This window comes from Carcharhinus amblyrhynchos, chromosome 1 (genome assembly GCF_965287045.1).
Source record: "Carcharhinus amblyrhynchos chromosome 1, sCarAmb.v2.hapA, whole genome shotgun sequence".
NCBI lineage: Eukaryota > Metazoa > Chordata > Chondrichthyes > Carcharhiniformes > Carcharhinidae > Carcharhinus > Carcharhinus amblyrhynchos.
In genome coordinates, this window is record NC_137324.1 from 76,730,868 (window position 1) to 76,756,925 (window position 26,058).

A 26,058-nucleotide genomic window follows, 5' to 3' on the forward strand; every position below is an offset into this window, starting at 1 on the left:
TGTGGGAAATGCCTGAAACAGGAAAAGAGATTGTTGATGAATCAGAACTAATGACATAATGCAGAATTAGCAACCAAAACTGATGAAATATTGAAATTTCACAAGAGCAATGAAATTCTTGAACTTTGATCTAATCTGAAATATGAAAGGTCAGATGACCAGTATGGAAAAGCAAATCAGATTTTACAAGCAGAAAAGGAAAATTCTAAGAAAGAGATTGAGGATAAAAACTTAAGAAATAGGAGCAGGAGTAGGCCACCCAGCCCTTCGAACCTGCCGCGCCATTCAATAAGATCATGGCTGATCTGAAGTGGATCAGTTCTATCAGGATCTAATGCAGGATATCAGGATCTAATGCACGAATTGAACAAGTCTAAGAAACAGTCAGTGACCAAGGAAGAAAAACTTTGTTAGGTACTGAATGCCCAGATAAGGTTATTCATTTGTAAAACAATTCCACCAATAAGTCTGAAACAATGACCAGAGTAGTTACTAAGCTGAATGAAAACATTCATAAGCTTGAAAAATAATTGGAAAACCAAGGTGTAAATCAATATTTGACTAAAATTGTAAAACAAGTGAAAACTAAGGTTCCATTTTTGAAATATCAACTTCCAGGAAGAACGTGGTGTACTCCATGGAAAAAGAAAACTTGAGTCTACTCAATGAATGTACAGAGCAAACATTCACTCTGAAAGGTATGAGAGGGGCTCACTATACTGATCAAAAAAGACAGATTGTCAACAAAGAAAAGCATAACACTGAAGAGTTCAAGAAGCAAACTAGATGTTGAAACACAAGTATTTGAAACACTAAGTACTAAAATTTCAATTCTTGTGATGTTAGTGTACCTTTAAGAATATTTTAAAATTATGCTTTCTGCTGTTTGTAAGCAGGCCTTTTGTTTTCATTGAAGCATCGGCTTTCTGCTGGAAGTCCTTTTATTGCTGCTTCAATGGTTTAAATGAGATTTTGTTTTTTTTACTCAGGGCCTTAGGTACTTCTTGGGATCTTTCATGACCTGCATTGTGAGGGGGAAGATTGATTGACAAGTTCCTCCCCAGATGAATTCAAGGACTTACTTTCAGTTTTGGCTTCAATAGTCTGAAGCTGCCCTGACTGCCAAGTGGCAGTCAGTTTTTCTCCCTTTGTCTCTGGTATTATAGATTTTGCTGTCTAGCTGGAAAAAGGTTTCCTCGCCTTTCTGGTATGAAAAATCTGCAGTTGGTTGTTGGCTTGCCTAGAGTCTCTCTCTTCCTGGGGTTCTGGGAAGCTGTTCTGATGTGTATATCAAGAGCAGCACTAGATGCTATAAGGCTGGGAAGTCAGAATTTCAATTCTCCACCCAAAGGGTTAAGTTCCAACATCATATAAGCATTCAAGTTTTATGTGCTAAACCCATGGCAAGGATTTTGTAAAGGGAAGATTGTTTAATTAGAACATTTTGTATATTTGTTAAGGGTTATACAATGTCATGGTTTTCTTGTTTGTAATTGGTAAAGTTGTTGCTAAATTTCTTTCTATACATTATTGTGAAGTTGAGTTTATGAAGATGTAATGAATGTTTGTAAAGTTTAAAAAGATTTGTAAAGAATATGAAATACTAGAAGGAGAACAACAGTGTGTGGTCATTTGAAGGCTGGTTTTGTAATCCGGCCTGAATGTTTAAAATGAAGGGTACATAGGTTGCAACAATTGTAATTAGGGCCAAGCATCAAGGTTGCCTTGGTAACAGGCACTGCAGGTTTTTGCATTTTTTTAGCCTATGAGTTTAAAGATGGCACTCAACTAATAGCCTATAAATTTAAAGAAAGCATTCTAAAGGGAACCTATCAGATTTTGAATTTGCTGTTGTTGTCAGCATCAAACCAGTTCTGATGTAGGAAATGCATAGGTCATCAGGAATATAAATATAGGAATTCAACTGCCTGTCTTCAGTGACTCCAGTTCAGTTAGTGAGTTCAATAGCGTTTAATTGAGAAGGCCATCTCTGGAGTGGTCCACCCGCCAGCTAAAATAAATCTGTCTGAAGAGAATTCTCCATCTATCTAATACCAGGATGTCAAGTCATAAAGGTCTTATATACAGAGAAATCACCAGATCAAAACTCCAAATCTTTTCCAAACCATCAGACCTGGTTGTATATAGTTTTTTTGAGAGTGACTAAAATTCTATTATTACTGTTTTAATGCTGAATGGTCCTTGTCTTTATTTGAACAGCATTTCAGTCGAACCATCCTTTAATTAAAATGTTGCTGGTTTGGTTAAAGTTCCTGGTTAGTTGAGTAAAATAACTTGTTAACTATTCACTTAAAGTGAGTATCAGGCCTTTATATTATTGAATCTCTAAACATTAATGTGGAACAGTTAACATCTTCCCAAATACTTTTACCAGATTACAAAGGAAAAGGGATTGACCTCTGTGTCACAATAATATATTAACTGTATTTTTAAATAAACTTTGTTTGTAAAATCTCCCTAGTGGGTCAATTGAATCATATTTGAAGTGAAGCATCTCATGTTCACCCTAGCCAAATTCAAAGTGCAAAACCTATGTTCGTGAAACACTTCGGAGTTTCTAACCTGAATTATAGCACTCTGAACCAACAAAGTCAACCTGAGACTACCACTCCTCCGAAATGGTAGAGAACAACATTTTCAGGAGTTGTAAAACCTCCAGACCATTTGAATTGATAGAGTGGTAGACTTGAGGAGGGTGGGTAGAAGGGATGGCACCTAAAGAAAGATTGCATTGTAAATGTATTGGATAAAGACATAGTGGAGGTGTGATATAAGGTTGTTGGGCATTGGATGGGTTAATGTGGGATTGGAGAACTGTACCGTCACAATATAATGTATGACATACATAACATTAGACAAGAGATAGAGTGGTGCAATGAGAGGCTGAGGAAAGTCAACATAATGATAGTACCTAATTAGGGCTATACCTTGAATGTATGTATATCATTATGGATTAACATTAAAGGGTTTATTTTTAACTACACAAACTTCCAGACCACTTAGGGAGACACCAAGAAACCTTACAACAATAAACCCAGTATCATGTTCTTGAATCTACACTGTACCCTATCCAAGACCAATATTTCTTTCTTGAGGTCCAGTACCTAAAAACTAACTCCAGATGGAATCTGACCAAGGCTCTGTATAACTGAAGTATCGTTTCCTCAATTTTGAATTTCAGACCACTTGAGATTAAGGCTAACACTCCATTAACCCAAGATCTTTGAGTTGGGACAAGAGAAATCTTTTTCAAGAAAGAGTAACTAACTTTCCAAAGTGGCACTCAGAAAATATGCAAATCTATGACAGGGATCAACAAACAACAGAAAAACCGAAAAAGTTAAAAACGAAGAAGGCCCACCCACTGTGGTAAAGCTAATCCCTGAAGACAAACTTTTTGCAATAACATTGCTTTTTGAGATTGATGGATTAAACTCTGGGGACTTTCAAAGGAAAAGTATACCCATGGTGAGGCTATTCTTTTTTTAAATCCTTATTTTCCCATCAGTAAGTTTTGTGCAGCTCAGTGGAGCAAGTTCAAAAATATCCCTGCTTGTAAAACTATTTTATTCACGTACAAGGCAATATGCATTAATCTGTAAATGAGCTAATATTTCTTTATTAAAATAAGACACAGGTTTTAGCTGTGCTAACAGCACATTGGTGGATGCTTTACATCAATTGTTCCCTCTTCTCTATAATTGAAATGTTTCCCTAGAAAATCTTTGGAAAGCATTCTAACTTCTTCAAGAACAAGCAAATTTGGGACTCCAGGCCATTTGGAATCACCCCTTATAGTACTTGACAGCACATACCAAATATCAACTCATTGACCTGGATTTTACTTTCAGATGGCAGCTGCATGCTTGACACAACCAAATAGAAAATAGCTCCAAACGACATTAGGCGTGCTTCCTGATGACATCACACATGCATACATTATCAAGGTCAGTAGGCACACACAAAAGTCAGATGAGGCCTGCTAACAATTAAAGGGCCAATTAAGGCCATTAACTAGGCAATTGTCAGTGATTTTGCACCGACTACACCATTTTCAGTTCATCACAAGAAAAACAGGTAGGTGGTGCGGGTGGGTAGTAAATACATTTTTATCAAATCCTCATCCAAGTGTGGGATTAAAGGCTCCCAGAGCAAAAACACTTCCACTCTCTTTGGCTCTTGGGTGAAAATGTGGCTCATGTCATGACCACACGCCTAAGAATAGAGGCAGAGGAGAGAATTAACAGGAGTTATGTATCCAGAAGGAGGGTGATGGGGAGGAGGATCATTGGGCTGCCGAAGATGTCCTTCAGATGCCTGGGCTGAGCTGGAAGCATTCCCATATCCTCCAGAATGCATCTCTCTGACACTTGTTGCATGCCTTGCCCTGCACAATCTGGCCCTGACAAGGAGAGAGCCAGTGGAAGATGAGGAAAGTGAGGAAGCTCCATAGGCCAGGCAGGATGACTACAGTGATGGTACAGAAGGAGAGCCTGAGGACTCGCAAGATGAGGACTTTAAGGTGGACAACAGGATCCATCGGGGATTGGGGGCAGGGCCACCAGGAATATGTTGATATTGCAAAACTTCAGCTGAGCCTCCAAGTAATTGGTGTTTCCTCATACTAATGGCACTGTCTCCTTTACAAATAATTGTTACATTCCAAACCATTCCAAAGCTCCAGCACCATGCACCATATAGTTTTAAACCTATGCTGCAGTTGGCACCTATTGTATCCATCAAGACACTTCAACCATTGAAAGTGAAATAAATGTTTGTCATTCTACGAACAAATAATGAAGATACAAAGTTGCCAAACAACACAAATTTCGAAGTAATGAAAGCAAGTAGTGATGGAATACTCCTCAATTGCCTGGATGGGTGCAGCTCCAACAACAGAAGTCTGAGTAGTGTTGAAGAGCAGAAGGATCTAGGGGTCCGGGTCCACAGGACTCTTAAATCGGCCTCGCAGGTGGAGGAGGTGGTCAAGAAGGCGTATGGTGTACTGGCCTTCATTAATCGAGGGATTGAGTTTAGGAGTCGGGAGGTAATGCTGCAACTTTATAAGACCCTTGTCAGGCCTCATTTAGAGTATTGTGCGCAGTTCTGGTCGCCTCACTATAGGAAAGATGTAGAAACTATTGAGAGGGTACAGAGGAGATTTACAAGGATGTTGCCTGGACTGGGAGGCATGCCTTATGAAGTTAGGTTGAGGGAGCTGGGACTCTTTTCCCTGGAGAGACGAAGGTTGAGAGGCGACCTGATAGAGGTTTACAAAATGTTGAGAGGAATAGATAGGGTGGACTCTCAGAGGCTATTTCCCCGGGTTGAAATGGTTGCTACGAGAGGACACAGATTTAAGGTGCAAGGAGGGAAGTTCAGAAGTGATGTTAGGGGTAAGTTTTTCACTCAGAGGGTGGTGAGTGAATGGAATCGGCTGCCGTCAGTGGTGGTGGAGGCGAACTCGCTGGGGTCTTTTAAAAGACTTCTGGATGAGTATATGGGGTTTAATGAGATTGAGGGTTATAGATAGGTCTGTAGGTTGGTAGGTGTTGATGTGATCGGCGCAACTCGTGGGCCGAAGGGCCTGTTTGTGCTGTAGTGTTCTATGTTCTATGTTCTATGTTCTAACACTCAAGAAGCTTGACACCACCCAGGACAAAGCAACTCACTTGATTGGCACCATATCTACAAACATTCAATCTCTCCACCACCAACACTCAGTAGCAGCAGTGTACACTATCTACAAGATGCACTGCAACAATTCACCAAAGATCCTTAGACAGCACCTTCCAAACACACAAGCACTTCCATCTAGAAGAACAAGGGCAGCAAATATATAGGAACACCACTACCTGCAAGCTCCCCTCCAAGTCACTCATCTTCCTGACTTGGAAAAATACCGCAGTTCCTTCACAGTCGCTGGGTCAAAACCCTGGAATTCCTTCACTCGCAGCATTGTGGGTCAGCCCACAGAACATGGACTGCAGCGATCCAAGAAGGCAGCTCAACATCACCTTCTCCAAGATGACTAGGGATGAGCAATAAGTGCTGGCCAGCCAGTGACGCCCATGTCCCATGAATGAATTAAAAAGATACTAACTGGGAGAGATGTTGACACGATTGGCTTAAAGCTTGAAAAATCAAGAAGGCTCTTATTCAGAACCACTCCGAATTTACAAGTGACTCACTCTGGGTTTTCTGTCCCAGGTTATTAAGAGCAGATGCTATGCTGAGAATCCATGAGTGTATAGTTTCCTGAACTCCCAAACAACTCCTCTTCCTCACTAATGGTATGGTTTCTGCCTTTGCAAACACCTGTCATCATTTTGGTTGTCAAGTTAGAGTATTTCTGCTTTGCAACACACCGACAGCGCACTCTTTTTGACATCACTGCTGCAACATTTATGGAGACCCTTTTCATAGAAATCCTATAGTGCAGAAAGAGGCCATTTGGCCCATCGAGTCTGCACCGACCGCAATCCCACCCAGGCCCTACTCCCTTATCCCTACATATTTACCCTCTGATCCCTTGAAACTACGCATCTCAGGACACTGAGGGGCAATTTTAGCATGGCCAATCAACCTAACCGGCACATCTTTGGACTGTGGGAGGAAATCGGAGCACCCAGAGGAAACCCATGCAGACACGAGGAGAACGTGCAAACTCCACACAGATGGTGACCCTAGCCGGGAATCGAACCCAGAACTCTGGAGCTATGAAACAGCAGTGCTAACCAGTGTGCTACCGTGCCATCCATTTTCAGAATTAATCTTGAGACTTCGTATTGCAAGAGCTGAAACTGTTGGTTACACTTAGGGCACAAAATTCGGCTCAAAGACCTAAAATGGAACCAGATGCACTTCTAGTCACTTCCTGTGCAATCCATGCAGCGCCCATGGCATGAAAGGTGCTCATACAGCTGTGCCAAGTATGCACTAGGAACATCAAAAGAAGTCATTAAGCAGCCACTCTGACTGATTTGACGCTAATTTCACTAACTTAGTCTGCCATTGCTCGTTGACTGCCTGTGCTAATCACTCACAGCTGAGCATGAGTTAGCAGTACAAACGATTCCTGCACATTCATTATTTAAAGGGTCAACCACCAACTTACAGGTGAAGCTGTTTCGACTGACTCCTGCTTAGGTGAAAGTCAGTGAAAGTACCGTGGAGTTGTTTTGGAGAGATGTCATAAACGTTTAGAGAGGCAACAGGATTTAATAGCCCAACTATACCATGTGGTATGGTTGCCATGCCTTTGGGTCTGAAACTTGACCATCACGTGGAGCATAGACTGCGCGAAAAGGTCAGATGGAAATGAGAGAAAAGTAATTCAGAATAAATGGAACTGGGAAGGTCTTTACATGAAGATTAATATATGGTTCATGGTTCAAGTCATCTACTGAGCAGGATCATGAAGGCAAAGCACTGATGTTATAAAAATATAACTGGATGCCTTGATTAGAAAATTACTAGATTGTTGAGCTTTGTTGGGCCAAGGGACAGCACGGTAGGACAGTGGTTAGCACTGCTGCCTCACAGCGCCAGGGACCTGGATTCGATTCTGGCATTAGGTCACTGTCTGTGTGGAATTTGCACCTTCCTCCCATGTCTGTGTGGGTTTCCTCCGGGTGTTCAGGTTTCCTGCCACAGTCCAAAGATGTACAGTTTAGGTTGATTGCCATGCTTTATTTCCCACTTAGTGTCAGGGGAACTAGCTAGGGTAAATTTCTGGGATGACAGAGATAGGCCTGGGCAGGATTGTTGTCAATGCCGTCTCTTTGAGCCAAATGACATCTTCCTGTACTGTGGTGATTTGTTGATGATTCTATGACTGTAGAGATGGGAAGCTCAATGAAGAGAGGCGAGGAGGGTTCTCCCTAGTCGACACTAGTGTCAATTTACTATGGCCAATCAGCCTAACCCACACATCTTTGGACTGTGGGAGGAAACTGAAACACCCAGAGGAAACCCATGCAGCCATGGGAAGAACATGCAAACTCCACACACACAGTGACCCAACTGGGAATCGAACCCGGGTCCCTGGCACTGTGAGGCAGCATTGCTAACCAGTGTGCCACCGTTCAGGTACATGTTTTGAGAGCAAGTGGAATTTAATGTTGGCAAGTGCGAGGTGGTCCACTTTGGTAGGAATAATGGTAGGAAGGATTATTACTTACGTGGAGAAAAACTGCAGCAGGCGACGGTGCAGAGGGACCTCGGGGTCCTTGTGCATGAGTCGCAAAAACCCAACTTGCAGGTGCAGCAGGTGGTCAGGAAGGCTAATGGGATGCTGGCCTTCATAGCGAGGGGGATTGAATATAAAAGTAGGGAGGTCTTGCTGTGGCTGTATAGGGCATTGGTGAGGCCGCAGCTGGAGTACTGTGTGCAGTTTTGGTCGCCGCACTTACGCAAGGATATTTTGGCCTTGGAGGGAGTGCAGAGGAGGTTTACTAGGCTGTTGCCGGAGTTGAGGGGGTTGAGCTATGAGGAGAGGCTGAATAGATTAGGCTTGTACTCATTAGAGTTTAGAAGAATGAGGGGAGATCTCATTGAGACGTATAAGATGATGAATGGGATGGATGGGATAGAGGTGGAGAGACTCTTCCCGCTCAGAAAGGATAGTAGGACTAGGGGGCATAGCCTCAAGATAAAGGGGGGGCGGTTTAGAACAGAGTTGAGGAGGAATTTCTTCACTCAAAGGGTGGTGAATCTCTGGAATTCTCTGCCCGTTGAAGTGGTGGAGGCTGCCTCACTAAATATTTTTAAGACGCAGGTTGATGGGTTTTTGATAAGCGAGGGGATTAAGGGTTATGGGGAGAGGGCGGGAATGTGGAACTGAGCCACGACAGATCAGCCATGATCTTATTGAATGGCGGGGCAGGCTTGAAGGGCTAGTTGGCCTACTCCTGCTCCTATTTCTTATGTTCTTATATGTTCTTATGTACTTCCAGCTCAAGCAGGAGTGTGCCTGAGGTGACTCGGGTTGAACAAGGAGGTGGTTACTGAACAGCTACCTCGTTCAACGTGACATGAAGCCTCACATCAGGGCAAGAACAACACTGTCACTGGCCTTAAAGATCACAATGATATCCAAATTCTATGTGCCTGGATATTTCCAATAGGAGTGACATCGCCAACATATCACAATATGCCAGACATTGATGGAGACTAAACATACCCATATATGCAGCCTGGTTGTTGGAAGGCTGCTTTCACTATGGAAGACTGTCAATGGCTTTGAGGGATGACCTCAATGGGCTATGGACCTTAAGAGCCCAACTTCCAACTGCACCATTTGCTATGGCTGACAACAGTCTGGGCTGGTTGGCTGAGAGCCAGGACCAGGGATGTCAGTGCAGTGGTAGTGATGAGACCATAAATGCTGTCATCCTGAGAGAAGACAGTAGGTTTGTGTTCCACAGAGCTACTGCCTTGCACCTGGCACTGTGCCTCAGCAATCCTTGTCATCTGTTAGAGGACAAATTGCTGGACTGTGATGACAGCCTGCATGCTCCATTGAGCCTTGTTATTCAACAGCCATCATGGCTGCAGTCTGAGCTGGCATGATAATGTACATTGATCTCATGAAATTTGTCTGAGTTTCCACTGCAGTGCCCAGACATTGGGTGGCCTCTGCCTGTGTTGCAGTGGAGACTGAGACACTGGCTGCCAGAAGCTGCATCATGGTTGAGACTGCCAATGCTTCTATGACGTTAGTCATCACTTCCATACTGAGAAGGATATGTTGTACTATCTGAGCTACTCCCTCTGTTACATCGCAGCCAGATTCCTTCATATTCCTGGACAACAACTGTCTCATTGAATTGCTAATGCACCAAACATCTTGATGTACATGACCATGGGCATCCTCCTGTATGCCACCCCACCAAAGCCCTTTTCTAAGGATGGTCTAAGGATTTTCTGGTCTGACAGTCACATCCTATTATCCTGAACGCTCTTTGTGATGTTACATTCTAGGCTCTGATGTAGCTGGCCCCAGGAGGTGGAACATATCTCATCTATTAAGCACGGGGGGTTGAAGATGTGCCAGCATCATATCAACCCCTACACTTCCTATTCTCTGATGCCCCTTATATTACATGGCATATTTTTCTGTAAGAATGAAGACAGAATATCAGCAATTGTGTTGCATGAAGATTGAGTGGGGTGCCTGTCATATCTGAATAGCTGGACATGGGTATGAACCTGGCATTATTGAAAGTGAGGGTGAAGTGGAGTATCTGACTGTTTGAGTATGAGTTCTCAGTGCTAGTGCAGTGAACAATGTTAGAGGTCAGTATGAGATGTCAAGATGAATTCATTGACCTTGGTCATCTGCATGAGGTCATTCAGCTTCTTCCAGCACTGCTGCAGGTTTTCAGGACCAGACTTTGGAACCTGATCTCCTTGGTCACCAGTCCATATTTCCAGGGTGCTTATTGAGGACCTCTGGCCCTCAATGGTAGATTCCATTGGAGAAAAATGGGAGGAGTCTCAAGTTGAATATAAACACCAACATGAACTGATTGGGTTGAACGGTCTGTTTCTGTAGCAGATATTCTGTGTAAATGTATGTAATATTCTTTCACTTGGTTACCATATTAAGACTACTGCATACATTATATGATTACAGCTGATCAGGATTTTGTGTGGGCGTACATATGTTTTTTCACAGTATTCCTTGGTGATTTGTACACTCAAGGCCATCTTGAATAATAAAGCTGTGGACTTCCTGGCCAGAATTGTAAATGTGCAGTATAACCGAAACACAAGCCAAGTTGTAACTAAAATGCTGATTAATTAGAAAATTAAGAGGTATGAGAACTGTAGAGGCAATTGTCAGGATTATCTAGTTCAAAAATATGATTAAAACTGTTTGCATTATTCGAGCACTTAAGCAGTTACAAATCTGGTTTACGATTTAATTCTGGTTTTCATTAGGGAAAGATACTGTAAAATAGATTGTTCATTAAATCTTCCTGTGAGACTTTCAGTGATGAACTATTTCCTTAGTAAGCCTCAGAGTCCAATTTTTTTTGTGACTGTACCACTGGCAAAGTACACTACGCATAACCACTTGGCGGTAACAGTAAGTGCTTAACCTTTTCCCACTGTAAGAGTCCAACCATCGACCATCTGGAAACTCTTTCAATGGCAACATTTTAATGAAATGCCGAAAAGTTACAACTCTAAATGTTGAATGTATAGATTGTTACAAAACGGAGTTTGGACAATTGACGCACCGGTACTTTGGTATTCAGTTTGCACAATTCACTTGCTGCAGGAATTATTTTCCTTTAAGTGCTGGGTTAATTTCTCTCACTCATGAGTCAATTTGGGGAACTTTCTCTGCGTGCAGCATGATATCTGATTATGTGCTGAATGAAATCCTGGTTCTTTCACTCGTGGCTTCTGGGTTCCAATCAAGCATTGAACTGACAGGGTGACAGTTTGTCCATTCTCTTCGTGCTGCGAAGGTCCTTTGTGATTTAATTTGACCAATTTCAACAGAAAAAGTTTCCCATAATTTGGCACCAAACTGTCAGAAAAATGGCTGGTGTGGAAAAGCAGAACAAATCGCATTGCTGTAGCAGAGGATGCATTTCTGAGGCTGAGTATAATCTGTGCTGACCTGGCACTGCTCAAGGCTGTCACTCGATGCCAAAAGTGGAAAAGGATTCCATTCCCTTGCGCAGCAAGCTTCCTCAGCAAGTTTCTCTGGATAATCGAGTGTTCTTGTTTTAAAGAGGAGCCTGAAACAAGATAACTCCTTACATAACATATTTTATAACATACTGTCAAATAGTTCCTTATTAGAAAAATAGGATGACATTGGCAATGGAATTCTGATACACTTCCTATCCAAAGCCATTTTCCTAAAATCTTGGGGTGAAATTGAATCCTCCCCTGGGAGCAGGAAGGCCCATATAATCAGGAGGGAAACGTATCACGAGCCTGACTACCACCCCCTCCCCCCCTCCGTTAAGTTAGGGATGGGGAATATTGAGGATAGCTTTCCAACCAGAAGCTAATTGAGGCCCTTAGAGGGGCACTGGCACTCGGGAATACCCTGGCAGCCTCCTTGCAGAGCTAGGTGGGGGCTTCCTGATTGGCCCACAAAGAAACCTTGGTGGTAATTAATTGCACCCCCACTGGAAGACATCCCCCTGTCCTCTACAATGATTGCCCCCCACATCCCCACTCTAACCCCCAATTCTTTTGGGGCCCCCATCGATGACTGTTGCTCTGGTACGTCCTGCGGAACTACCAGTGGCTGATGGGACTGAAGAGCTGCCAGCCCTCTGATTGGCCTGTATCCCTTGCAGATGGATCCTATCTCTTTAAAGGCCCATGAACCATCATGGCAATGAGCTAACTGCCTGACTGAATCCTACCAGGGATGCTAAAAATTGCTATTGAGAAGTTGCCACTAAATTTCTGTCCTTAGATGGGACCACTGCAACTATTGAGTTCAGCCCATAGAATCTCTTGCTCAGAAAAGACACCACAGGTAGGATTTTTCTCCCTCCCTGCAGCATGGTGGTGGGATATTATGGCCCTAACATCACCACCAGGAAACCCCATGGTAGAGTGTGCTGTGAGCTGGACCATAACATGCTGCCAGCGTGAATGACAGCAAGATTTGGGCATAAGAAAGTCTAAAAAGGAAATGAAAAAACAAACTCCATCTAATAAGAGGGCCAAAGAAATACTTAGATCTGTACTTTAAAGCTTTTTCATGGGTTGTGTTTCTCTTCACTGACTATATCTCTTCTAGAGATTGTCCCTCCACAGCTTGCATTCTCTTAGTCCCCAAACAGCCCACGTCCACCACCTCCCTAACATCCAAAAACAGGACTGTCCTGGTAGACCCTTTGGACGAGATTTTAGAGCCTCGCTCAAGTGAGACTGGAAATTCTTACCCAATGTCAACAGAGATTTCTGTTGTTGGACCCTCACTCGATTCGGGCAAGGTGGTAGAGTTCTGGCATTTACTTCAGTCTGTTCTTGCCTCACTGTTTGGATTTCTTTCTACCTCCATCAGACCATAAGACATAGGAGCAGAATTAGGCCACTTGGCCCATCGAGTCTACTCCGCCATTCAATCATGGCTGATATTTTTCTCACCCTATCATCCTGCCTTTTCCCCATAACCCTGATCCCCTTATTAATCGAGAACCTATCTATCTCTACCTTAAAGACACCCAACGACCTGGCCTCCACAGTCTTCTGCAGCAAAGAGTTCCACAGATTTACTACTCTCTGGCTGAAGAAATTCCTTCTCATCTCTGTTCTAAAGGATCGTCCCTTTAGCCTGTGGTTGTGCACAACTCTGTTTTTCTCCTCAAGTCCAGTATCTTCCTACCTATATCTATGACATTTACAACACCTATTGAGTGGGATTTTCTGGCCACGCTTGTCCCGAAACCAGAAAATCCTGTTCGACGTCAAAGGACCTTTCCATGGTCCGCCCCTCGCTCCCTACGATTCCTGAGGTGGGTGGAACAGTAAAATTCACTCCTTCATCACTCTAACAGTTTCCAGTTTCCTGACCTTAACTGTCTCCTTTTCACCATGGATGTTCAATTCCTGTACACCGCGATCATCCTCAAGGATGGTCAGAGAGCTCGCCAATTCTTCTTTGAACCGACACCCAACCAGCCTCCATCCCCTGCCACCCTCATCCCTTGGCTGAACTTGTTCACTCATTGAACAACTACTCTTTCAACTCCATTCACTTGCTCTAAATAAAATATTTTGCTATGATATCAGCATTAGTCCCAATTATGTTTGCCCTTTTGTGGGATATATGGAACATTCCTTGATGAAGTCCTATTCTAACCCTTTCCCTGATGACTGTATCACTGCCATTTCCTGCTCTCATGTAGAACTGGAAAATATAATCAACTTTGCTTCCAATTTTTTCCTTTCTCTCACTTTCACTTGGTCCGTCTCTGACTCCTTCCTTCCTTACCTTCTCAACCGGTCTTCAGAAATAGAGAAACTCAATTAATATTCACTATAAGCCCACAAACACACATGGCTGCCTCGACTATGCTTTCGCACACCTCTGTCCCTGCAAGATCTCTACTTTTATTCTCCCAGTTTCTATGTTTCCCTTGCATCTATTCAAAAAATATCATCTTCTATCTGAACACTTCCTTTATAGATTCTAAAGAAATAATCATGGAAATAGCTTCTAGCCTTTACTCTTTACTGTACATGTGTATATAGTTCTGAAGACTACTGAAGACTACTGAAGACTACAATACTTCTTAAAGAGACACCATTCAGTAACCAATGCTCTCTCAATGCCAGACATTCTCTCTTCCACCTCCTTCCATCGGGAAAAAGATACAAAAGCCTGAGGTCACGTACCAGCCAACTCAAGAACAGCTTCTTTCCTGCTGCTGTCAGACTTTTGGATGGACTTACCTTGCACCAAGTTGATCTTTCTGTTTACCCTAGTTATGACTGTAACACTACATTCTGCACTCTCTCATTTCCTTCTCTATGAACAGTATGCTTTGTCTGTATAGCATGCAAGAATCAATACTTTTCACCGTATGTTAATACATGTGACAATAATAATTAATCAAATCAAATCAGAACAAAGAGAACTAGGAGTACATGTTCATAGCTCCTTGAAAATGGAGTCACAGGTAGACAGAGTGGTGAAGAAGGCATTCAGCATGCTTGGTTTCATTGGTCAGAACATTGAATACAGGAGTTGGGACATCTTGTTGAAGTTGTACAAAACTTGGTAAGGCCATGCTTGGAATACTGTGTACAGTTCTGGTCACCCTATCATAGAAAGGATGTAATTAAACTAGAAAGAGTGCAGACAAGATTTACTAGGATGCTACCGGGACTTAATAGTTTGTGTTATAAGGAGAGGCTGGATAGACTAGGACACCTTTTTTCTGGCACGTAGAAGGCTGAGGGGTGATCTTATAGAGGTTTATAAAATAATGAGGGGCACAGATCAACTAGATAGTCAATATCTTTTCCCAAAGGTAGGGGAGTGTAAAACTAGAGGGGCATAGATTTAAGGTGAGAAGGGAGAGATACAAAAGTGTCCAAAGGGGCAATTGTTTCACACAGAGGGTAGTGAGTGTCTTGAACAAGCTGCCAGAGGTAGTAGTAGAGGCAAATACAATTTTGCCTTTTAAAAAGCATTTCGACAGTTACATGGGTAAAATGGGTATAGAGGGATATGGGCCAAATGTGGGCAACTGGGACTAGTTTAGGGGTTTAGAAAAAGGGCAGCATGGACTAGTTGGAGCGAAGGGCCTGTTTCCATGCTGTAAACCTCTATGACTCTAAATCAAAATCTCTCAGTGATGTCATGATTATACAGCTCAGAAAATGGCAAGCGCAACTTTAAATTCAAACACCTCGTTATACGACATAGCAAACTGCAGAACAAAAGAAGTCAGCACACAGCCAATCCAGACAACCATTTTTCTTCAAGAAGCACACCATTGCCATTTTGCAGAGCCAACTAAAACCAAAAAGCGCAGGAAATCCCTTTGTCTCAGAGACACCAACAACGGCCTCTTCAAAGGCTGTAAGCTCGTAAGCTGCACATGCAATTTATCTCTTTTAACAGATCATAATTCAACACTTTCAACCCACTTTGGACTAACCCAAAGCCCAGACCAGTCACAAAATTGGTGTCTATGAAGGAAAAGATTTTTAATATACAGTATCGCTCTGGTTCAAATAAAAAGTCAGAAGAAGAGTAGGTGAATACCCAGATTTATTCTGTAGGCCTGATTGCAGACAGCATCATGGTATGACAGGACATTAATGAATTATCTACCAAATTTGAGGAGGTTTCAAAATCTTTTGGCATTCATTTTAACTTTCAAAGCAATACAGCACAGGAACAGGCCCTTCAGCCCACCAATTCTGTGCTGACACAAATGTCTCTCTAATCTAATATTTTCTTGCCTCTATATGGTCCATATCCCTCTATTCCCTGCCTATCCATGTATCTAACCAGTACCACCTACACAGTGATGTAAGAAGGCACATAACCCAGGCCTAGGGATCAGTGTGGTGTTGAACAGAGACAGGTAAAGACTTAAATATGGAAATAGCTCCTACTCCTTACCATACATGTGCAAATGGTCCTACTTACTAATAAAGTTAATTTAGAGTCAACCTACCAAAGGCTATGAGTCACTGTTGCAGGGTTCTCTGGAGGCTAAGTATCACCAAAACTTCAGCCAATACAAAGCTTCATGAAAGCTAGTTTCCTGGTTTAAAGACATAACTTTATTAACCAACAACCGAAGAGAGAATGAGCATTGGTCATTCCAGTGCCTCACTACAAGAGAAGGCTTTGAGCATTCCAATACCACTGGTATTGGATTCAATTCCATGGATCGATCGATTATCCATTTTTCATATCAAATTCTCCTTCCTTTCATTAGTTGTGAACAAATCATCTTCAGTACAAATCAGTTATTAATAACATTCATCATATACTGTAGCCAATTGCATTCTACCCTCTGACATCATGGGATTTCATTGGTTGGCAGAGTCAGGATGCTTCTTCCCCCTTTGCTGATGCTTCTTCCTCTGCTGCCTAGTAACCCTGATGATTATCTACAAAGACAAAGTTAAGGTTCCCACCAATTCCTGCTACATCACTGGCCAAACAAGACAGATGTACATGCTCACATCTAAGAAGAGACTAGTTTTATCTGTACAGTGTGAAAAACTCCAGTCATAAGTAGCCCTGAGAATCTTACTGCGAGCAACTTTCACTGATAACAACTTGCACATTCAGAGGTTTCATTGTTTCCGAAGAATGTGGTTTCACCTGCTAAGGCTTCATCCCATCACCCCTGGCAGCAGTCTGCTCTTGGCTAAAGTACACAATTGCTTTTATAAAACATTGTTACCACATGTCAAAATACCAAAAGACATGTTTAAATCAGAAATACTTGCTCAAATCTCATTCTTATATGTCTTTATGCAGGAAGTTTCCTTGTTAAACTGTTAGTCTGATCTGAGGCCATTTCACTTAGTGTCAGTGGTTTGATTAGTGCCTTAAATCTCTTACTATTTTATAATTTGTCTAACCTACTAGGATTTCCCCTCCAACAGAAACCATTCTGTAGCCAACACCATCCCAAAAAAAAACAGCAGACAGGGTACTGTGTTCTAGTGCCAAGATCCTGAACTCTGAAATTGTCTCCCTAATATTCTCTGCCTTGCTTTCTTCCTTTTAACTAAGTATTTGGTCAACTGAGCTAAGGTCTCTTTATGTGCCCAGTGTCAAATTTTGTTCAGTAAGCCCTCTATGAAATCACTTGGAAAGTTTTACCATGTTAAAGCCACATTACAAAAACAAATTGATGTCACTTCTGTTTTCAAGGAACAGTTCACTCCAAAGCAAAAGAAAACAAGATCTATGATTAGGCCTCTTAAAGAGTAGAATCCATACAGTGCAGAAGGAGGCCACTCAGCTTATCAAGTCTGCACCGACAGCAATCCCATCCAGTCCCTCTCCCTGTAATCCCACATATTTACCCCACTAATCCCTCTGATTTACGCATCCTGGGATACTAAAGGGCAATTTAGCATAACCAATGCACCTAACCCACACATCTTGGATTGTGGAAGGAAACCTGAACACCTGGAAGAAACCCACGCTGACACAGGCAGAATGTGCAAACTCCTCACAGACAGTGACCCGAGCCGGGAACTGAACCTGGGTCCCTTGCACTGTGAGGCAGCAGTGCTAACCACTGTGAAACTGTGCCACCCTACTGGTTCCCTTTCATGTTGGATAATATTGAAGCTTTGGAATGTGTGCAGCGAAGAGCCATGAGATGATGCCCAATTTCAAACACTTTCAGTCACCCTGACAGACTGTACAGATGGGATCACATGTTTTAGAAAGCATAGACTCCGGCAATTTGATCAAAATAGAGTTAAAAAAAAATGAAGGGACTGAGACCAGATTATGTTTATGTGGACAAATGATTTCAACTTGCTAGATTAGGGAAACCACTTACAAGTGACATAAAGGCAGAACAAGATTGGATTTTCGGGTTGTTGTTTTTCTGTAGAACAACAGAGTTGTGGAACAGTTTGCTGGCTTATGTGGTGAATGCTGATAGATTCCTTTCCTTTTTGAAAGGGCTGGAACAGCTTCCAGCTGAGAGGGATATCATGTCATACATGAGTTATGTACCCTGTAATATAAGTCAGGATCCTGGATTAGTTTTGATCACCTGAAGGTTCAGGGAAGGATTTTTCCAGAACATTTTCCCCAACTGACCTGGATTTTTTTAGCCTTATGCAAGACTCCAGATGCGAGTTTGTATCAGAACGTAAAGAGTATAACAACTCAATGACAAAACAGATTTGATGGATTAGTTTGTCTTCATCTATTTGACATTTCCATGTATTTTTCCATTTGTAAAAGGGAAAAAACATGCTTGTGTATTGTTGGTATCCACAGGACTTATTTTACAAATTGTTTAAAGGGAATATTGGGTGAGTTCTATGTTCAGCTCACTTACCAAGGCAACATCATTGCATATATCCTAGCATCAAATGGACAATTGATGTTCCAAGTTAATAATGTGTTAAAGGATCTAATATGTCAAAATTGAACAGCCTATCAAAATAAAAATAAAAAAGGACTTTGATGCAATATTGAATTTCTTCCATTATTTGTTGTTAGTGTATCAATAAATACATACATTTGCAAATTATTCCAAAGGTGTCTTAGCTTAAATGCCATCAACTAATTATGTTTTTGCTCACTTTTGAGTCCTTGAATCCAGCGTTCTGTTCCTGAAAATTGTATACAGATGTTTGAATGGATTCCAGGGAGAAAATATTTATGGTGAAGTTGTAAATGAGTTCTTTAGATGCATATTCATGATTCCATTGCAGGTAATGGACAGATAAACACTTGTCCATGAATTTCAGAGACTTAGACCTGCTCCTGAGAGATATTTTACAGAGAGATCTGAAATGAAGAAATAGATCTTGACATCAGCCAGTTTGAGTCTTCCTACCTTGACATCCATGTCCACATGAAGCTGTGTATATAGGACTTGCAACCTGTCCAAAAAAGATCTGCATCTGGAACCTAGAGTTTATCTCAGAAACTATGGCAGGATTTTGCAATCTCCTGTAGCCAAACTTTGAAAAAATATCAAGGATAGTGACATAGAACATAGAACATAGAACATAGAACATTACAGCGCGGAACAGGCCCTTCGGCCCACAATGTTGCGCCGACCAGTCTTATTTTTAAAAAAAAAACATTGACCCACTAATCTAAACCACTCCTTTTTCGTCCATAAACCTATCCACCAATCTCTTAAACGCCCCCAAACTAGGCGCATTTACAACTGCAGCAGGCAGGGCATTCCAGTCCCTCACCACCCTCTGGGTAAAGAACCTACCCCTGACATCCGTCCTATAACTACCCCCCCTTAATTTAAAGCCATGCCCCCTCGTGCTAGATTTCTCCATCCGAGGAAACAGGCTATCACCATCCACCCTATCTAAACCTCTAATCATCTTATATGTTTCTATAAGATCCCCTCTTAGCCGCCTTCTTTCCAGTGAAAACAACCCCAAATCCCTCAGTCTCTCCTCATAGGACCTCCCCTGCATACCAGGCAACATCCTGGTAAACCTCCTCTGCACCCTCTCCAAAGCCTCCACATCCTTCCTGTAATGTGGGGACCAGAACTGCACACAGTACTCCAAGTGCGGCCGCACCAGAGTTGTGTACAGTTGCAACATGACGCTGCGACTCCTAAATTCAATCCCCCTACCAATAAACGCCAAGACACCGTATGCCTTCTTAACAACCTTATCTACTTGATTCCCAACTTTCAGGGATCTATGTACACATACACCTAGATCCCTCTGCTCCTCCACTCTATTCAAAGTCCTCCCGTTAGCCCTATACTCAACACATCTGTTATTCCTACCGAAATGGATTACCTCACACTTCTCCGCATTAAACTCCATCCGCCACCTCGCGGCCCAGCTCTGCAACCTGTCCAAGTCACCCTGCAAACTTCGACACCCTTCCTCACAATCTACCACACCTCCGACTTTGGTGTCATCAGCAAACTTACTAATCCACCCAACTATACCCTCATCCAGATCATTAATAAAGATTACGAACAGCAGTGGCCCCAAAACAGATCCCTGAGGCACACCACTCGTAACCGAACTCCATGATGAATAATTACCATCAACCACCACCCTCTGTCTCCTATCTGCTAACCAATTCCTGATCCAAGTACCTAAATTACCACCAATCCCATACATCTGCATTTTCTGCAGAAGCATACCATGGTGAACCTTATCAAACGCCTTACTAAAATCCATATATACCACATCTACTGCCTTACCCCTATCCACCTCTTTGGTCACCTTCTCAAAGAACTCAATAAGGTTAGTAAGGCACGACCTTCCCGCTACAAAACCATGCTGACTATCTCTAATCAATTCATTACTCTCCAAATAACTATAAATCCTATCCCTAATAATTCTTTCTAAAACCTTGCCCACTACAGAAGTAAGACTCACTGGTCTATAATTCCCACATCACAACTGTTAAGGTGGTCACAGTGATGACTTTTTTTAAATCTCTGTGCCTCTTGCAAAACAGCAGCACAAGATATGTGACACTTCTCCTAAGATGTGTTACATAGGAGCAACATGCAGTTGGCACATGTATTTTCTGGCTAGGCCAGTGATTTTCTTACTTTCACCGAGGCTGGGACCAAAGTTATCAACTGGATCTGTGTCTTATGGCACCTTTAACATATCCAGGGAGTATTATTCTGAATCATCAAAGATTACTGAGATACGTCCTTCTGCCTTGGACTTTAGGCGTGAGTCATAGTTCTTAGACAGACAGTGGTACTATATCCAAGTAGGTTACAGAGTACACATGTAACTCCTTGGGATAATTCCATCCTCTCTCTTGAGAGTCTAACACTTGACTGACTGGTACCAGTGGTACATCATCATCTCTGTCATACATTAGCATATCCGATCTATTAACTCTTTACACTACAAATACCTTCATCAATCTAGCCCTGTCTATACATACAAAAAACTCCTCCCACCCCCAATATCATCATGATAGTATGGGCACTTTTGTGTGTTATAAAATCAGGTGTCAATAGGACATGAAATGTAAGGATTTTGTTTTTAATGAGACTCAAACACTGGTAACTGTCAAACCAGAAGCCTTTAAACATGAGAAGTAAATCCATTTCCATCAATCTGATTTATTGTAACCAAATTCATACGTTTCACTGGATGAAAGATAGATATTGGCAGTGTCATTTCAGGTCACACAAAATTGGTTATTGAGTCCTCAAGCATTAACATTTCTAAATATTGGGGAGGCAATGGCCTAGTGGTATTATCATTAGACTATTAATCCAGAAACTCTCCTAATTATCTAGGAACCTGGGTTCAAATGCCACCATAGCAGATGGTGGAATTTGAATTCAATAAAAAATACTTGGAATTCAGAATTGATTGGTGACCGTAAAACCATTGTCGATTGCTAAATAAAAATTAATCTGGTTCGCTAAATGTCTTTCAGGGGAGGAAATTTTCCATCCTTACCTGGTCTGGCCTACATATGACTCCAGAACCACAGCAATGTGGTTGACTCTCAACTGCTCTTGGGCAGCTAGGAACGGGCAATAAATACTGGCCAGCTAATGACACCTGTGTCCCACAAATGAATAAAAAAAAAACTGTATTGACCACATATGAAAAAACTTCTCATTGACTGTCATTAATCTGTTGTGCAATTGGGCTCCATAGTTACATGGTAAATTGAAAACTACAGATCTACCATCACTTTCCAGCACGGTTTCTATAATAAAGTATCTTGGCGTCAATCATATTTTTGCTTGTGAGAAAATGTTTTTGCGGACCGTCTCACTGGAGAGCAAGGACGGCCAAAATGATCTCTTGCACAATTCCTGCTACTAGCTGAAAGAGAGTTTGTCCCCATGGAGTTGTAACACAAAGATGACTGAGGAAATCTTCCCCTGTTGGCTAATATCAGACAGATAATTCAAGCAAGGTGGTCAGACTAGTGAGACATACTTGGATACATTCCGCATGTATTAAATTTTATATGGTAATTGTTTTTGGTGTTAAGCACAGAACCAGTCATATGGAGACCTGACCAACTCCTAACAAGGACAAGTTATTAACATTTGAAAGTGTAGTCCATGGTATTCTTTTAACTAATTTAAAATTCAGGTCAGATAATAGGAATTTCATTATGTCTTCACACATTGCATTGCATTTTAATCTGATAATGAATATGTCATGGATGAAAAACACAGGGGCTGGAACTCTACCGCCTCACCCACCATGGAATTGGCATGGGCGAGGGTCCAACAATGGAAATCCCTGTTGACCTTGGACAGGAACTTCCAGTCTTGCTCAAGCGAAGCCGTAAAATCACGCCCAAAGAGTCATTTCTCAACACAATCACAGTAATGAACAAATAACTGCTGGAGGGAAATTTAACATTCGGCATTGGAACTTATAAACCTCCAATTCTTCTTTCTAAAATATACTTGAAACCACTGAAAAGTGAATAATTATTATATTTAGAAAAACTTAACCAGCACAATATTGTAGGTACTTTTTCTCAAACATGGCACGTTTACTTACACATAAAAATGATTGCAGCATATTTCAATTTAAAAATTTTTAATCACAAAAGAGTTTGTCATGTACTTTACAACTTCACTTCTGGAGGTTATTAAATCATTTGTAGGATGGGATATTTTGTGTATTGTTCATAGCTTAGCATTAAAAATGAATGTTTCTAAAAGTTATGTTGTGTTGCACAAAATATTCACGGCTGAGAAATTGGGAACATTTGCTCATTTTTTTCCGGAACTAAATGGCGTCCCTATTCCATCTTTGCATTTTCAGGATTTATCTTGCTGGATGCCATTTGGGAAGGTTGTTAGCGCACACGCACAGATTGGCCACTCGAACTATGCAAAGCAAGCAGATTGCCAGCAGTGCCATTTTGGAGCTCAACACTCCAACTCAAATATGCTTTATTAACCTTGAACAACCAAACATGCATTCAGCAGCACAAAGGACCATCCCCATCACTCCCACCCCTATCCCACCCACCCTAGTGCTATTTAAATGAATAATCACTTATTTACAAGTTGTTTGTGAGCTGATTTCTTCTAACTATGCTATTATTTTTTAACTGTTTGGTCCTTTCTATAGTTATTTATTGTTGACAAAGTCTACATGGAATGGTGCGGTTATGCTGATTTTAAGGCTTCTGCATAAACCAGTTGCTCCTTGAAATAAGAATACTAGTAGGGATTCCCCTTGGGATACAGCATGCCTAGGAGAATGAATAGAGGCCACACAGAGCAGGATGAGCAGCTGGAAGATTTTTAAGAGGAAGAGGAGGAGGAGGATGAGGAGAAGGGCTCTTAGCAGGAGGCCATATCCGCTCAATATGCTTAGGGAATAATTGTCCCACATGAACCTTAGTGAGGCAAAGTATATGAAAGAGCTCACTTCAGTAAGGACATCCTCACTGAAATCTACCTCCTGCTAGAGTCACAATTGCAATCCCAGAGCAGTGGAAGCACCACTCTGCCAGTGACTGTAATATTGACCATTGTGCCGAACTTTATGAATTGAACTCCTTCCAGGTTGGAGCTGGAGATATCTGCAACTTCTGGCTGTTTGCCACCCACTATTTAATTTGGGAGATCACATAGGCTCTGTACATAATGACAGCTAATTGCTTTTCTTTCTCTCTTGCCAGAAGAAAGCAAGCAGACCGAGCATTGCCTTTGCCAGGATTGCAGGCTTTCCAGTGATGCAAGTCCATACGCAGCCTGTATGTTTCTTCGTGGACATTGTATGCCAACTCTGCTCTGTACTGGAAGTGATTCCACTTCCCCTGTGTTCAGCTGGTAGTTTGCAAATCATGCAGCTTAATTCCTAGTGTCCTGGCAGCAGACAATCCTGTGGCAGTCCAGAGTGTCAGCTGCATTTGAGTCATTGCAGCAAATCAAAAGGCAGCTACTGGGCAACAAGGGTTATCCATTGGCAACAAGTCAGATGACTCCAGTGCACAGCCCACACACACATGTGTAACCTGTTTACAATGAAAGCAATGTGATACAACAGATTATTGTGTGTTGAAACAATGCTTCCATTGCCTATACTGTTTGTGTACAAACCTTCAATACCCAGAAGAGCAGGGTCAAGATTCGTGGTGGTCTGCAACACACTTCACAATATTGTCACAATGTGGAAACAGCCTGTAGCAACTAACTGGCCAGCAAACAGCTGGGGAGCAAGAGTATGAGGTGGAAGAAGGAGACAGAAGCAATCTAGACAGCCCCTTTCTTCCCATTCTGTCCATGAAATACTCATTTAACTGTGACACCAGTAGCCACAATCCCAGTTCCCCATTCACCAACAGTCCCAAAGCTTTCCTCTGTCACTGACAATCACAGTGTCTGTTTGGCCACAACGCAAAATAAAAACCAACACAAAACAAACATTCCAAAGATTCCATAGGGGAGGCAATAGTGATATTATTACTAGACAATTAATCCAGAAACTCAGCTAATCTTATGGGGACCCAGGTTTGAATCCTGCCACAGCAGGTGGTGCAGTTTGCATTCAATAAAAAGTCTCTGGAATTAAGACTCTACTGATGGCCATGAAATCATTGCCGATTGTTGGAAAAACCCATCTGGTTCAGACCTGTATTTCAGGGATGGAAACCTGGTCTGGCCTATATGTGACTCCAGAGCTACAGCAATGTGGTTGACTCTCAGCTGCCCCATGATACGGCCTAGCAAACCATTCAGTTCAAGGATGACTAGGGATGTGCACCAAATGCTGGTTAGTCATCAACACCCATGTCACACAAATTAATGCAAAAAACAAATGTATGAATGGAATCATGCCATGCTGCTCACAAAACTCAACCATCAACCTTATGCATTCCCTTATTGCCTGTCTCCTTTACCTGTCTTAATGCGACTATGTTGTCCCTGCGGAAGCAGCATGTCTGGTGGAAGGCAGCTGACATGCACTGTAGGAATCTGCAAATGGCCTTGAAGAATGCCCTGGAGCAGATCATGCAGCTTAATTCCTAGTGTCCTGGCAGCAGACAATCCTGTGGCAGTCCCGAGTGTGGCCCTGGCTTCAGACTGCACATCTGGGTATGGACTGACAATATTAGAAATGCAAGTTCCAGGTTTTGCTTCAGAGTGAATTGAGAGATTGTGTTGTTCACTGCTTTAGTTCAGAGCTGTGTTTTATCCCAGTTGGGGATTCTTCTGAATAGGAAAAGGATCCAGAAGGGAAGAGAGGAAACCAACGTTTGTGCGGAATTGTAATATCACAATAAAACAGTTGTGAATCATCAGTTTGTCTTCTACGACCTAAATCAGTATTCACATCAGATATTCACATGTGTAACATGGACAACGGTTAGGACTGGCCAGCTGACAGATAACTGCAAGTACACTGGCGGAGTGGCGCTGGTGGAATGAACGCTGTCAACTTGAGAAGACAGACGGTTTGAGCTCCATTGAGTCACTGACTCTCACTGGGGCAGCATCTCCTCGTAATCCACTGGATGACAGATTACTGGGCTGTTCTGCCACCCTGCAAATCCTTTTTGCACACTGTAATCCACAGGGGATGGTTGCAGTCTGAGTTTGCATGCCAAGAAGCTGAGTGTGCATTCCAGCAGTTTGAGTGTCTCCTGTAGATCTCAGACACTGGTTGGCTGCTGCTTGTGCATTGGTGGCATTGATCACCAAAATGTCATATCGTGGCTGAGTTCATGCGTTCAAAGGGCTGGTTACACACTGGCAGGCTGGTGTGTACCAATTTACCTAATCTGACCCATGCTACACTCACACAAACTAGAGAGGAGTTTTTAAAACTGCAAGAGAAAATGAGCAAAATACATTATAAAAA